Raw genomic sequence first — 12,901 nt, forward strand, 5'->3', positions numbered from 1 at the left:
GGGGACCATGGAAAATCAACTGTGAGCCCTCCAGGCCCTTTTCCTTAGAGCAAATAAACAGGAAATGGCTGGGCCTCCCTGGTGTGAACTGCCAGAGTTGTTAGTGTGGGTCTGAGACTACAGTCTATTGATCCCACCTGGGGAACACTATTGCAGAAATATTGTGAATTATGAGATCATGCCTCTGGCCACACCAAGGGCGATAAGTATTTTCCTTCCTGAGAGGCAAGGAGGTGAGTAGGACCCTCCTCCCCTTCACACACCCTCTAGGCTCTAGTGGTGATCCTTTTGCCAGTTACCACTGTGTTAGCTTACCAAAGGCCCAGCACATAATGCCTCCATAGACCAAGTACTTATCTGGTGTTGGTAGCCACAATGCCCCATAACCTGGGCCTGGCTCAGTGGGTGAGGCAGAAGTCTGAGTTCTTGACTCTCCATTTGCATGGTCCACACAGATCTGGCAGCCATCCAGGGACTCTCCATTCATAGCTTGCATGGCATCTGAGGCATGCTCTGGATTGGCGAAAGTGATGAAGCCAAAACCCCGGGATTACTGAGTCTCCCAGTCCTTGATGACAACCACTTCAGAGATAGGCCGGAAGCTGCTGAAGTGGTCTTCCAATGCTTGCTCATTGGTGTTGAAGCTGAGGCCTCCCATGAAGAGTTTCCCTTCTTCAGATGACATGTCAGGAAATTCAGGTCCTGGAAACTGGAAAAGACCGCCCAGGTAACAGCTAACGCTGAGGAGCAGAGAGAATGGGACGCTATCATTCTTAAAATGCACAAAATTGGGTGTGCTAAGTACTTGGCATAGCAAAATGAATGCATGGTTTTTGGCTTCAACTGAACTGTTTATTACCACTGAATGGAACTGACTCTCTTACAGGAATTGTTGAAATGGCTGAGGCCTAGTGTGCAATAGAAGAGCTTATTGCTTTGCATCTTTGATCTCAATCTATTAGACATCAATAAAAGTTTGTTAAGTGAAACAGACCTAGTGCTTTCAAATGTAGATTTCAGACTCATACTGCTTGGCTTTCCATTCCAGTCCAGCCACCTAGTATGTCTTTGAACAGGACCAGATTATCTGACTGCTTAATTTTCCTCATCTGTGAAATGGCAGTCATAAGAGTAACTACCTTATAATATACTTGTAAGTATTGGAAAATGCTTAGCACGGTACCTGGCACATTACAAGTGCCAAATAAATGATGTTTACCATTATTATTAGATATCAGATTGTAAATAGTATGGATGACATGACCACATTTTTGCAAAGGTTTACTATATTCTATATGATTTTGTAAGCAGAAGAAAAGCATAAATATATATAATAGCATATTACATGGAATGCTGTATATATAATTTTGGTTAATATCACTGAGTGGCAGGATTGTGGGTAATTTTTATACATTTAGGACTTCATATTTTTTTTATTTTTGTAACATTCATGTCTTACTTTTTTTTTTAACTTCGGGATCAGAGAGCTGAGTTAACCGCACTGCTCAGTTCAAAGAACACTCTCATTGCCTGGGCATCGTCCTCACCTTTACTCTTGGTCTCCATCTCCATTCCCATTCTCTGCCACTACCCAGAGGCATCCACTCCAGTGGCTGCATACCTTCATATAAAGTATGTGTCATTGTTGTTGATGTTTTCTTTTTAGAACAAGGGAAACATTTATTAAAAATATTTAGCTGTCTCATACATTATACTTTGACCGATATTTATACTAAAGGATTCTTACAAGGAAGAATAAACAGCTTTATGACACAATTAGTATAAGAAGTATCCACACGGGGGACTTCTTTGTAGTGTAACAACACCATACATCTGAAATGACCCTTTGCATACAAAAGCTACCAATGATACTTCTGTGCAGAATGATTAAAATATTAAACACAAACAGAATCCAAAATATACAATTAATGCAAGCTATCCACAGCTAGCCTAATAATCAATGATGAGAAAACACTGGAGCAGGCTTAGTTCTATTTTGTCTGAAGTTACACATAGTAAGATTGACTTGTATCAATGGCTCTGAGCTGGCTTTCATGAAGACAGTTCATAATAGCGGTTCTCTCCTTATCCAATAATCTTCGCAGATGTAAAACTCCACCAGTAATGCACTTTGATACTATAGCTGTTGCTAAAGCAATGTGTTGTGTTTACAGTGGCCATGGTAAGTCACTGAAGTCAACAGGACCACCCAGCCCAGCGTCTGCTTCCAAAAGGCCCATAATGACAGCCATTGCTGCTTTATCATTACTGGGACTACTTGAGCCTTTGTTGTTATCTATCATGCCTATTCCTATGAGGGGGTTCTCACCAAGAATAGAAAAACTATCAGAATATGGATAACCTGGATTGTCCTGAGGCTGCCCTGGTAGTAGACCACTGGAGGAAATATCTGGTGTTCCTCCATTTAAAATATTCTTGCCTTCTGGAGAAGAAGCATTAGAGGGAGGTGTACTTGTGATGCTCAAAGGGCTGGAGCCACAGCTGGAAGGCGATGATCCTCTTATCCTGTGGATTTCCACGATTTCCTCAACAATCAACCTATTTTTCCTGCCCCAGCTCTTGTTCCCCCTGGAATTCCTGGAACAGTGGGGTGGGTCCTCTTAGGGCCACCTTCTCCAGAGGGCAGCATGCTGTCCATGCTGTAGGGGGGTGCTGTGAGCTGTGGGAAGCTTGGGTCCCTGCCTTCCAGGATGTTGGCTAAAACAACAGCATTGATTGAGACAAAGTATTCTATTTTCTTGGTCCAGGGGTTCATGAAACTGAACCATCAACTCCATAGTGTGAAAGAACCATCTTTGATTTTAAACTCATAGCAGTTAGTTGTGATCTTTTCTCTCATCTGTAAAACTTGCCTATGACATTCTGCAAGATGTCCTATATCGTCTTGGTGAAAATATTCGTAACATGATGTGCCTAGAAGTTCTTGTGGTAAATATGCCAAAATAGCTGCTGCCTTCTGGTCTACAAAAACAAACTTCCCATCTATCGCAAGCCGAAAAGTATATTCCATAGATTTCACCCCGATTTCCCCATGCACTGGCGGTGGAACTACTTCAGAATGCAGTCATCCAGTTGCAATAAGGCAGCCGAGGTTTCACCCCTCACTGTCCAGTTCATTGTCTCCATTTAGGCCCATTTATGTGGGTGGCCAGATTTTCAAGTTGTCTGTGCTGTGGATTGTGCAGAAGCTTTCTCAGTCTGCTTTTTTCTTTGAGCAGGTAGAGGGGAAGTGCTTATTTCAACCTTTACTGAAGGCCTTTTATACTTCATCCTACAGACGAAAGAACGTCATGCTCCAGAACATAATCAACATGGCCCGAGGGTTATATCTGTTTTAACTGGAAGTCCAGTTTTTGCATCTATTAGCCACTCCCAGGGTGCGGCGTTGGAGGAAGAGAGCTGCTCCTTGATTTTGGTGATGTCTTTAGATTGCAGGTAGTCAAGCAAACTTTGATGGATCAGATCGTTCTGACTGTAGTTGAGGATCTTGAAGACAGACTCTGAGACAAATAGTATCTTCCCTTGGTCACATCCTATGACAAACAAAAATCTATCTGCTGCCCTGAGAATAAAGTGTTTCAATTCATCATCTGACAGAAAAGTTGGTTTGTAGTTTGCTTCTGTGTATGGATTGGTGGCACATGATAACATTTCATGCCCTCCTTAGCACAATAAGCTTATCTAATTTCCTGGACATCACATTGCACATTGGTACCAAAGAAGCCAATTTACTGATAAAACTGTTCATTTTATCACGACACCTCTTTTCAATTTGATTGTAAGCTTCCCTGGTGTTCTAGTTTGCTAGCTGCCGGAATGCAATATACCAGAAACAGAATGGCTTTTAAAAAGGGGAATTTAATCAGATGCTAGTTTATAGTTCTAAGGCCAAGAAAATGTTCAATTAAAACAAGTCTAGGGCGGGCCACAGTGGCTCAGCAGGCAAGGAAGCTTGCCTGCCATGCCAGAGGACCAGGGTTCGATTCCCGGTGCCTGCCCATGTTAAAAAACAAACAAACAAGCAAAAAACAAGTCTATAGAAATGTCCAATCAAAGGTATCCAGGGAAAGATACCTTGTATCAAGAAGGCCAATGAAGTTCAGGGTTTCTCTTTCAAGTGAGAAGGCACATGGTGAACACAGTCAGGGCTTCTCTCTCACAGTTGGAAGGGCACATGGCGAGCAAGGCATCACCTGCTAGCTTTCTCTCCTGGCTTCCTGTTTCATGAAGCTCCCTGGGAGATGTTTTCCTTCTTCCTCTCCAAAGGTCACTGGCTTGTGGGCTCTCGTGGCTATGTCATTCTTCCCTGGCTTTCTCTGAATCTTTTTCTCCAAAATGTTTCCTCTTTTATAGGACTCTATAAAACCAATTGTATTAGTTAGGGTTCTCTAGAGAAACAGAATCAACAGGGAACACTTGCAAATATAAAATTTATGAAAGTGTCTCATGTGACCGTAGGAACGCAGAATCCAAAATCCACAGGGCAGGCTGCGAAGCCGATGACTCCAATGGATGTCCTGGATGAACTCCACAGGAGAGGCTCACCAGCCAAAGCAAGAATGGAACCTGTCTCCTCTGAGTCCTCCTTAAAAGGCTTTCCACGATTGCATTTAGCATCACTAATTGCAGAAGACACTCCCCTATGGCTGATTACAAATGGAATCAGCTGTGGATGTAGCTGACGTGATCATGACCTAATCCTATGAAATGTCCTCATTGCAACAGACAGGCCAGTGCTTGCCCAATCAGATGAACAGGTACCACAACTTGGCCAAGTTGACACCTATCCCTAACCATGACACCAATCAAGACCCACCCAAATGGGTGGAGACATGTCATCACCTAATCCAGTTTAACAACCACTCTTGACTAAATCACATCACCCAGGGAGTGGATCCAATCACAGTTTTAAACATATAGTATTGAACAGGGATTATTCTACTTTTATGAAATGGGATTTTGATTAAAACATGGCTTTTCTAGGGGGCGTACTTCCTTTCAAATCAGCACATCTGGCTTCTGATATATTGCATTCTGGCAGCATTAGCAAATTGAAATAGATATGTAACCAGAATTGGCATCACTGGGTCAAAGGATACATGCATTAAATTCACTAAATCCTGCCAGATTGTTTTCCAGATGGCTGTTCCAGTTTACATTCTTACAGCAGTGCATGAATCCCCTTTGCCCCACATCCTCTTATCTTTCTAAATTTTTTGCCATTTTAAGACTATTTCTCTTAAGATGGCCTGTGAGTATCATCTCTTCACATGCTTATTAGCCATTTGGGCTGCTTCTCTGAATTTCATAGTTTTTTTCTTTTTTTTGTCTGTTCTTTCCTTGGGTGTCCTACTTTTCTAATGAGTCTGTAAGTGTTTCTTATATATTCTATACCTATACAAGAAATTTGGATATTTTTTCAGTATTATTTATTAGAAATATCTTCTTTCAGTCTGTTTAATTTAGATTAAATTGTCATTTATTGAGTAGACATTTTACTTCTGTGGTCACCAAATCCATCCTTTTTTTTTTTTTTAAACTTATGATTTGTGCTTTTGGTGTCTTATTTAGAAATCCTTATCTCATCTCTATATAATAAATATGTGCTCCTACCTTTCCTTCTATTAGCTTTATAATTTCCCTTTACACATTTGGTTCTATAACCCATACAGTGTATGCCTTTTAAATAGTGCTAGGATTCCAGGGTTTCTGTTGTTGTTATTGTTGTCCTCATTGTTTGTAGAGTTACTTTTTGTCATATATAAAGTTTATATATATATATTTAAAATTTTTTTATTAATTAAAAAAATTAACAAACAAAACATTAAGATATCATTCCATTATACATACAAATCAGTAATTCTTAATATCATCACATAGTTGCATATTCATCATTTATTAGAACATTTGCATCGATTTAGAAAAAGAAATAAAAAGACAACAGAAAAAGAAATAAAATGATAATAGAGAAAAAAAAGATTATACAGACCATACCCCTTACCCCTCGCTTTCATTTACCACTAGCATTTCAAACTAAATTTATTTTAACATTTGTTCCCCCCATTATTTATTTTTATTCCATATGTTCTACTCTTCTGTTGATATAGTAGCTAAAAGAAGCATCAGACACAAGGTTTTCACATTCACAGAGTCTCACTGTGAAAGCTCTATCATTGCTCAGTCATCATCAAGAAACATGGCTACTGGAACACAGCTCTACATTTTCAGGTAGTTCCCTACAGCTTCTCTACTACATCTTGAACAACAAGGTGATATCTACTTAATGCATAAGAATGACCTCCAGGATAACCTCTCGACTCTGTTTGGAATCTCTCAGCCATTGACACTTAGTCTCATTTCACTCTTTCCCCTTTGGTCGAGAAGGGTCTCTCAATCCCTTAATGTAAATTCTCAGCTCATTCTAGGGTTTTTCTCAGTTCCTTGATGCTGAGTCTCAGCTCATTCCAGGATTTCTGTCCCACGTTGCCAGGAAAGTCCACATCCCTGGGAGTCATGTCCCATGCAGAGACGGGGAGGGTGGTGAGACTGCTCGTCATGTTGGCTGGAGAGAGAGGCCACATCTGAGCAACAAAAGAAGCTCTCTTGGGGGTGACTCTTAGGCCTGAATTTTAAGTAGACTTGACCTATCCTTTGTGGGGTTAAGTTTCATATGAACAAACCCCAAGACTGGGGGTTCAGCCTATAGCTTTGGTTGTCCACACTACTTGTGAAAATATCAAGAATTCTACTTGGGGAAGTTGAATTTCTCCCTGCTTTCACCATTCCCCAAAGGGGGCTTGCAAATACTTTTCCAGTCACTGACCAAATCACTCTGGGATTCATCGGGGCATCACTCTGGACAGACCAACAAAATCTCATGTCCTACCTGAGATTCCAAGTACTTATGACATTCAATCAAACTATCTACATGAGTTATATTAGGAAATGCTCTAGTCAAAATCAAAATTTTGTAACAAATAAACATTTTTTGCTTTAATCTTACACATAAGGTGACATTTTAAAGTATTAATTATCATCTATTTTCAGCACCTTGCAATAATGACATTTCTTTGCTCTTCCTCATGCAAAAACATTTTTAAAATTTGTACATTGTACATTTCACTATTATTATTATACACTCTAGGCATTTCTAGATTATACCATCTCGATCTTTAACATCTATCTTTCTTTCTGATTTCATTTATGTCCCCAACCCTCCTTCTTCTATCATTCTCACATGCAGCTTCATTCAGTGTTTTAACATAATTACATTGCAGTTAGGTAGTATTGTGCTGTCCATTTCTGAGTTTTTGTATTCAGTCCTGTTGCACAGTCTGTATCACTTCAGCTCCAATTACCCACTATCTTACCCTATTTCTATCTCCTGATGGTCTCTGTTACCAGTGACATATTCCAAGTTTATTCACTAATGTCAGTTCATATCAGTGAGACCATACAGTATTTGTCCTTTAGTTTTTGGCTAGTCTCACTCAGCATAATGTTCTCAAGGTCCATCCATGTTGTTACATACCTCATAAGTTTATTCTGTCTTAAAGCTGCATAATATTCCATTGTATGTATACACCACAGTTTGTTTAGCCATGCGTCTGTTGATGGACATTTTGGCTGTTTCCATCTCTTTGCAATTGTAAATAATGCTGCTATAAACATTGGTGTGCAAATGTCTGTTTGTGTCTTTGCCCTTAAGTCCTCTGAGTAGATACCTAGCAATGGTATTGCTGGGTCATATGGCAATTCTATATTCAGCTTTTTGAGGAACCGCCAAACTGCCTTCCACAGTGGTTGCACCATTTGACATTCCCACCAACAGTGAATAAGTGTGCCTCTTTCTCCACATCCCCTCCAGCACTTGTCATTTTCTGTTTTGTTGATAATGGCTATTCTGGTGGGTGTGAGATGATATCTCATTGTGGTTTTGATTTGCATTTCTCTAATGGTCAGGGACGTTGAGCATCTCTTCATGTGCCTTTTGGCCATTTGTATTTCCTCTTCTGAGAAGTGTCTGTTCAAGTCTTTTTCCCATTTTGTAATTGGGTTGTCTGTCTTTTTGTTGTTGAGTTGAAAAATCTGTTTATAAATTCTGGATACTAGACCTTTATCTGATATGTCATTACCAAATATTGTCTCCCATTGTGTAGGCTGTCTTTTTACTTTCTTGATGAAGTTCTTTGATGCACAAAAGTGTTTAATTTTGAGGAGCTCCCATTTATTTATTTCCTTCTTCAGTGCTCTTGCTTTAGGTATAAGGTCCATAAAACCACCTCCAATTATAAGATTTATAAGATATCTCCCTAAATTTTCCTCTAACGGTTTTATGGTCTTAGACCTAATGTTTAGATCTTTGATCCATTTTGAGTTAACTTTTGTATAGGGTGTGACATACGGGTCCTCTTTCATTCTTTTGCATATGGATATCCAGTTCTCTAGGCACCATTTATTGAAGAGACTGTTCTGTCCCAGGTGAGTTGGTTTGACTGCCTTATCAAAGATCAAATGTCCATAGATGAGAGGGTCTATATCTGAGCACTCTATTCGATTCCATTGGTCGAGATATCTATCTTTATGCCAGTACCATGCTGTCTTGACCACTGTGGCTTCATAATATGCCTTAAAGTCCGGCATCGCGAGACCTCCAGCTTCGTTTTTTTTCCTCAAGATGTTTTTAGCAATTCGGGGCACCCTGCCCTTCCAGATAAATTTGCTTATTGGTTTTTCTATTTCTGAAAAATAAGTTGTTGGGATTTTGATTGGTATTGCATTGAATCTGTAAATCAATTTAGATAGAATTGACATCTTAACTATATTTAGTCTTCCAATCCATGAACATGGTATGCCCTTCCATCTATTTAGGTCTTCTGTGATTTCTTTTAACAGTTTCTTGTAGTTTTCTTTGTACAGGTCTTTTGTCTCTTTAGTTAAATTTATTCCTAAGTATTTTATTCTTTTAGTTGCAATTGTAAATGGAATTCGTTTCTTGATTTCCCCCTCAGATTGTTCATTACTAGTGTATAGAAACACTACAGATTTTTTATTGTTGATCTTGTAACCTACCATTTTGCTGTACTCGTTTATTAGCTCTAGTAGTTTTGCTGTGGATTTTTCCAGGTTTTCAATGTATAGTATCATATCATCTGCAAACAGTGATAGTTTTACTTCTTCCTTTCCAATTTTGATGCCTTGTATTTCTTCTTCTTGTCTAATTGCTCTGGCTAGAACTTCCAACTGTTGAATAACAGTGGTGATAGTAGACATCCTTGTCTTGTTCCTGATCTTAGAGGAAAAGCTTTCAGTTTTTCCCCATTGAGGATGATATTAGCTGTGGGTTTTTCGTATATTCCCTTTATCATTTTAAGGAAGTTCCCTTGTATTCCTATCCTTTGAAGTGTTTTCAACAGGAAAAGATGTTGAATCTTGTCAAATGCCTTCTCTGCATCAATTGAGATGATCATGTGATTTTTCTGCTTTGATTTGTTGATATGGTGTATTACATTAATTGATTTACTTATGTTGAACCAACCTTACATACCTGGGATGAATCCTACTTGGTCATGATGTATAATTCTTTTAATGTGTTGCTGGATTCGATTTGCTAGAATTTTGTTGAGGATTTTTGCATCTATATTCATTAGAGAGATTGGTCTGTAGTTTTCTTTTTTTGTAATATCTTTGCCTGGTATTGGTATGAGGGTGATGTTGGCTTCATAGAATGAATTTGGTAGCTTTCTCTCCACTTCAATTTTTTTGAAGAGTTTGAGCAGGGTTGGTACTAATTCTTTCTGGAATATTTGGTAGAATTCACATGTGAAGCCATCTGGTCCTGGACTTTTCTCTTTGGGAAGCTTTTGAATGACTGATTCAATTTCTTTGCTTGTGATTGGTTTGTTGAGGTCATCTATTTCTCCTGGAGTCAAAGTTGGTTGTTCATGCCTTTCTAGGAACTTGTCCATTTCATCTACATTGTTGTATTTATTAGCATAAAGTTGTTCATAGAATCCTGTTATTACCTCCTTTATTTCTGTGAGGTCAGTGGTTATGTCTCCTCTTCCATTTCTGATCTTATTTATTTGCATTCTCTCTCTTCTTCTTTTTGTCAGTCTTGCTAAGGGCCCATCAATCTTATTGATTTTCTCATAGAACTAGCTTCTGGTTTTATTGATTTTCTCAATTGTTTTCATGTTTTCAATTTCATTTATTTCTGCTCTAATCTTTGTTATTTCTTTCTTTTTGCTTGCTTTGGGGTTAGTTTGCTGTTCTTTCTCCAGTTCTTCCAAGTGGACAGTTAATTCACGAATTTTTGCCCTTTCTTCTTTTTTGATATGGGCATTTAGGGCAATAAATTTCCCTCTTAGCACTGCCTTTGCTGCATCCCATAAGTTTTGATATGTTGTGTTTTCATTTTCATTCACCTTGAGATATTTACTGATTTCTCTTGTAATTTCTTCCTTGACCCACTGGTTGTTTAACAGTGTGTTGTTGAGCCTCCACGTATTTGTGAATTTTCTGGCACTCTGCCTATTATTGATTTCCAACTTCATTCCTTTATGATCTGAGAAAGTGTTGTGTATGATTTAAATCTTTTTAAATTTGTTGAGACTTGCTTTGTGACCCAGCATATGGTCTATCTTTGAGAATGATCCATGAACACTTGAGAAAAAGGTGTATCCTGCTGTTGTGGGGTGTAATATCCTATAAATATCTGTTAAGTCTAGCTCATTTACTGTAATATTCAACTTCTCTGTTTCTTTATTGATCCTCTGTCTAGATGTTCTGTCCATTGATGAGAGTGGGGAATTGAAGTCTCCAACTATTATGGTACATGTGTCTATTTCCCTTTTCAGTGTTTGCAGTGTTTGCCTCACATATTTTGGGGCATTCTGGTTCGTTGAACAAATATTTCTGATTGTTATGTCTTCTTGTTGAATTGTTCCTTTTATTAGTACATAGTATCCTTTGTCTCTTTTAACTGTTTTACATTTGAAGTCTAATTTGTTGGATATTAGTATAGCTACTCCTGCTCTTTTCTGTTTGTTATTTGCATGAAATATCTTTTCCCAACCTTTCACTTTCAACCTATGTTTATCTTTGGGTCTAAGATGTGTTTCCTGTAGACAGCATATAGAAGGATCCTGTTTTTTAATCCATTCTGCTAGTCTATGTCTTTTGATTGGGGAGTTCAATCCATTAACATTTAGTGTTATTACTGTTTGGGTGGTACTTTCTTCTACCATTTTGCCTTTTGTATTATATACATCATATCTAATTTTCCTTCTTTGTACACTCTTCTCCACACCTCTCTCTTCTGTCTTTTCATATCTGACTCTAGTGCTCCCTTTAGTATTTCTTGCAGAGCTGGTCTCTTGGTCACAAATTCTCTCAGTGACTTTTTGTCTGAAAATGTTTTAATTTCTCCCTCATTTTTGAAGAACAATTTTGCTGGGTATAGAATTCTTGGTTGGCAGTTTTTCTCTTTTAGTAATTTAAATATATCATCCCACTGTGTTCTCGCCTCCATGGTTTCTGCTGAGAAATCTACCCATAGTCTTATTGGGTTTCCCTTATATGTGATGGATTGCTTTTCTCTTGCTGCTTTCAAGATCCTCTCTTTCTCTTTGACCTCTGACATTCTGTCTAGTAAGTGTCTTGGAGAACCTCTACTTGAATCTATTCTCTTTGGGGTGTGCTGCACTTCTTGGATCTGTAATTTTAGGTCTTTCATAAGAGTTGGGAAATTTTCAGTGATAATTTCTTCCATTAGTTTTTCTCCTCCTTTTCCCTTCTCTTCTCCTTCCGGGACACCCACAACACATATATTTGTGCGCTTCATATTATCATTTAATTCCCCGAGTCCCTGCTCATATTTTTCCATTCTTTTCCCAATAGTTTCTGTTTCTTTTTGGATTTCAGATGTTCCATCCTCCAGTTCACTAATCCTAACCTCTGTCTCTTGAAATCTACCATTGTAGGTTTCCATTGTTTTTTTCATCTCTTCTACTGTATCTTTCATTCCCATAAGTTCTGTGATTTGTTTTTTCAGACTTTCCATTTCTTCTTTTTGTTCATCCCTTGCCTTCTTCATGTCCTCCCTCAATTCATTGATTTGGTTTTTGATGAGGTTTTCCATTTCTGTTCATATATTCTAAATTAATTGTTTCAGCTCCTGTATCTCATTTGAACTATTGGTTTGTTCCTTTGACTGGGCCATATCTTCAATTTTCCTGGTGTGATTTATTTTTTGCTGACATCTAGACATTTAATTACCTTAATTAGTTTATTCTGAAGATTGCTTTCACTTATCTTACCTAGGGTTTTCTTGCTAGATCAGTTTTTTGTCTATCTGTTCTTTGACCTTCAGTTCAGTTTTCTCTGGGCCTCTAGCTTAAGTTTTGTTTAACAGAGGGTAATTTTTCAGTTCTTGTTTTCTTATTTCTTGTTTTGCTTGTAAGGTGCCTTTTCCCTCCCCACCCTTAGGAGGGTCTACATAGGTATTACAGACTCCAGCCGGGTTTTCCCCGACTAAACTGACCTCCTATCAGGGGGAAGGAGTCACCTGCGTCAGTTTTCCCTGAGGGTGAGACCCAGCAGGTTGAAAGACTTTCCCGTGAAGTCTCTGGGCTCTGTTTTTCTTATCCTGCCCAGTATGTGGTGCTTGTCTGCCTGCGGGTCCCACCAGCAAAAGATGTTGTGGCTCCTTTAACTTTGGAAGGCTGTCCCTGCTGGGGGCATGGTGGAGACAGAGGAGAGTTTGTAGGCTGGTTTTAATGGCTTCAAATTGCCAAGCCCTGGGGTCTGAATTCCTTGAGAGAGGGATTCCACCTAAGTTGGGCTTCACCCCTTCCCTGGGGAACAGGCAGGAGACAGC

The 12,901-nt window shown here is 38.9% G+C and overlaps 1 pseudogene; it reads right to left on the reverse strand.

Moving 5' to 3' along the window:
• Positions 1-2,168: 2,168 nt before the first annotated feature.
• On the reverse strand, positions 2,169-3,291 carry LOC143686465 (basic helix-loop-helix ARNT-like protein 1 pseudogene; annotated as a pseudogene).
• Positions 3,292-12,901: the final 9,610 nt, after the last annotated feature.

Source organism: Tamandua tetradactyla, chromosome 6 (genome assembly GCF_023851605.1).
Source record: "Tamandua tetradactyla isolate mTamTet1 chromosome 6, mTamTet1.pri, whole genome shotgun sequence".
NCBI lineage: Eukaryota > Metazoa > Chordata > Mammalia > Pilosa > Myrmecophagidae > Tamandua > Tamandua tetradactyla.